Here is a 3567-nt window from a genome sequence, read left to right as displayed (position 1 = left end):
ATCTTGAACCTTGGCTGTCAGAGGAGGAACAGGCCAAGATGGAAGCCAGGTCGGCTGCCAGGTGAGAGAGGTGTGGGCTCCAGGCCTGGGTCTCCCCTTCCTGGTCCTGTAACCTTGACCAGGGCCCTGCCCTTCCCTTGAGCTCAATTATCTTTTTGTCCAGGGAGGAGGTGGGAGCAGATGACCTCTGAGGCCTCTGCTGGCCCTGCATTGCATGTAAACCTCCCAGCTCATTTTCAGATTCTACCCCCTTGTCTGTTCTCAACCCTCCCCACCTAAACAACTCACTTAGTTGCCCAAGCCCAGGTGAGAAATCCCTGCTAGTGAGTGGAATGCTTTCCTATGGGGCAGCCCCCAACAAGCCTCCCAGCAAGCTCTTCCCCTATTCTAGCCCTAAACACAGGAAAAAAAGCCGTGGGACTCCATGGATTTGCCACCTGAACACGACTGCCCCCCCCTCCCCTTTGCACTATGACTATCACACCTTAAAGCCTAAAGGAGGTGAGATGACAAGGTCTTATAAGGGCCAATTAGGGACCATTTCCCTAGTATGGGCAGGGGTCCTGGGATCTGGGGCTTATGTCTGCTGACCCCTTTTCTCCACTGCTCAGGAGCTTGGACCTCTGGTGGGTTTTGGGTAGGTCCCCTGCCCTCTCTGATATCCATTCCAAGCCCTAGGGGTCCTAAGAGAGTCAAGGGAACCTATTCTGTGCAAAGGGCACCCCCCTCCCCAAATCCACCCAGTGCTTTTGGCCGATGACGTCAGCCCCTACCTTGGCCAGGCACGAGTCTCCATCCCGCCAATCCTGCTGCTTCTTGCCTGGGCCCCAGCACACATCCCACTCACCTGTTGCCTTGGAGACAGCATCTCTCCCCCTGATAACCAATTGAATTTCTTTCATCTTTCCTGCACCCACGCACTCCCCCTCCCCATAGCAATAAGTGCCTTGAGCTGCCTGTGGTGTTACCTAGCTCTGGCCAATCAGGGAGCTCGAATAGGGGGAGGGAATGCCAGGGAACAGGACTGATGCCCACCGACCCCTCCTCTCTGTTCCGATGGACAAGTGCCCCCCACTTTATTACCTCTGGTCTTTCCATATTCTTATCTAGGAGTAATCAAATATTTCCTCTGGAAATTCATGTAAGGGAGGAATCTTCCATTCTCTCTAATCCTCTTTATAATTGATGAAGGATTTTCTTTATAATGTTAAATCTATAGTCATATATTTCTTTCTTTTTTTGGTGGAGCAATGAGGGTTAAGTGACTTGCCCAGGGTCACACAGCTAATAACTTTCAAGTGTCTGAGGCTGCATTTGAACTCAGGTCCTGCTGAATCCAGGGCTGGTGCTTTATTCACTTCCCCACATAACTGCCCCCATATGTTTCTTTAGTAAAGTACTCAGGGTCTTCCTTTCCTACCTTATATGCAAGAAATCCTTTGTTCTTTCCAGAAATCCATTTATGTGGTAGTAGATTCTATCTCCTCATTGATATTAGGCATCATGAGAACTCACCTATTCACTCTCAATTCATATCCATGGGTACCCATATTTTCTCTAGTCATATATATATATATATTCTCCAACATCTCACTGGATCTGTAATACCTTAAAGCCCAGGGGGGGTGTAATGACAAGGTCTCTTAGGTACTTGATGGGCACCATTTCCTTAGCATGGGCAGGAGTCCTGATGTCTGGGACTCATGTCTGCTGACCCCTGCTCTCCCATGCTCAGGAGCCTGGGCCTTAGGTAGGCTTTGGTCAGTTCCCCTGGCGTCTCTTCCCTCTGTGACATCCAGTCCCAGGCCTAGGGGTCCTCAGAGAGCCAAGCAGAGCAGAGTCTGGGCAAGGCTGACCCCTCCCTCTTCGCCCCCAACCCTTACCCTTGGCCAAGTGTTGATAGATGGTGACGTCAGCGCCCATATTGCTGAGGGGGTGTCTCATTCCAGCCAATCCACACTTCTCTCCTGTGCTCTAGCCCCCGCATCCCACTCATCTGTCTCCTTGAAAACAGCATCGCTGCCCCTCAAACTCCATTGGTCTCATTTCCCCCTCCCTGTACCCACACATTACCGCTCCCCTCAGCTACAAGTGGCTTGGGCTGCCAGTGGAGTTAACTGGCTGTGGCCAATCCTGGAGCCCAGAAGGAGGGAGGGGACCCTAGGGGCCAGCACTGATGCCTAGCAACCCCAGGGTGTCTGTCCAGTGTGCCCACTGTCCCCCCTTTTCTCTACTCCTGGGCTTTGTATATTCTTATCCAAGAGGGCTCAAATATTTCATCTGCAGATTCATGTAAAGGAGGAATTTTCCATTCTCTCTATTCCTCTTTATAAAGCCTGAATTATTCTCTTCATAATCTTATATATATAATTATATAAATGTGATTACATCCTTTGTATTAAAGAATTCATATATTGGATATATTCTCTCTATTCAAACTCATATAGATGATTGCCATGTCTCTCTCCCATATAGTGTCAATTCTTGCTTATATAAAAATTATATTGATAATATATGATAACTCATCTATATGAAGACGGAATACATTCATATATAAGAGAACTAAATTCGTTTCTCTCCAACATTATGTGCAGGAAGTCCTTGGCACTTTCTGTAAATCCCTTCATATTGACTTGTCCATTCTATCTCCTCAGGAATATTGGGAATCATCAGCATTCATATATTCACTCTCAATTCATATCCATGAGTTCCCATATTTTCTCTATTCATGTTTATATTCTTGTATATATATTCCCTCTATATATTCCCATATATTGGATCTCCTCTCTGCCCTCCATATATCTGAAAAGTATTCCACTGCTTCTGTACTTGTGAGAGAATATTGGCACACTCCAGTCAATGTACAGACCCAGTGTATGTGTCCTCCTATATAGGCATATAGCCAAAGAGTATGGTCATTTATACATAGAGGAACAGGGAGGGAATGAGTATTTGCAAATGAGGTAGTCCTAACAAAATAGGGAAAAGCCCTAGGAATCGTCATATAGGCCAACATCTAGCGAGGATATAGGAAAAACCATGCATTTGAATAAAAAGGGAAAAATATAAAACCTATATATATTTATGTAAGTATGCTGAATTTATAAATTCTCATATATATGTATATATATGTGTGTGTGTATGTATGTGTGTGTGTTTGTCTGTGTGTGTGTCCTAAGAGGCTTTGGTGTGGGTCAGACTGGTGTGTCTGTTATTGTAGGCCACACCTTTCTGCCTTGTGCTTTCCTTCTATTAACTACCATATTGGCTCCCATCAGTGTGGGCCTGTTCACCAAGTGTCTCTAGCTCTCCTAGTGAAGCTGGTCTCCTCCATTTCTGGCCTCAATGACAACCAGGTGGGTTTGGCTCCTGCTTCTGGACTCTTCAGGCCAACTACACCAGGAGAGACCTCAGGGGTAGGTGTCCATGAGGCTCATCTGTGTAGGTAGGGGGAGAAGCCCTCTTTCCTTGGGGCACAGAAGCCACATGTCCTGCCCATGATCTGAAAGGTCACAAGAGCTCTGATCATGAAGATTTTGGGGTTGCTTTTTCCTCCTAGATTCCCAG

This window comes from Dromiciops gliroides, chromosome X (assembly GCF_019393635.1).
Source record: "Dromiciops gliroides isolate mDroGli1 chromosome X, mDroGli1.pri, whole genome shotgun sequence".
Taxonomy (NCBI): Eukaryota; Metazoa; Chordata; class Mammalia; order Microbiotheria; family Microbiotheriidae; genus Dromiciops; species Dromiciops gliroides.
This window is presented reverse-complemented; position numbering follows the sequence as displayed.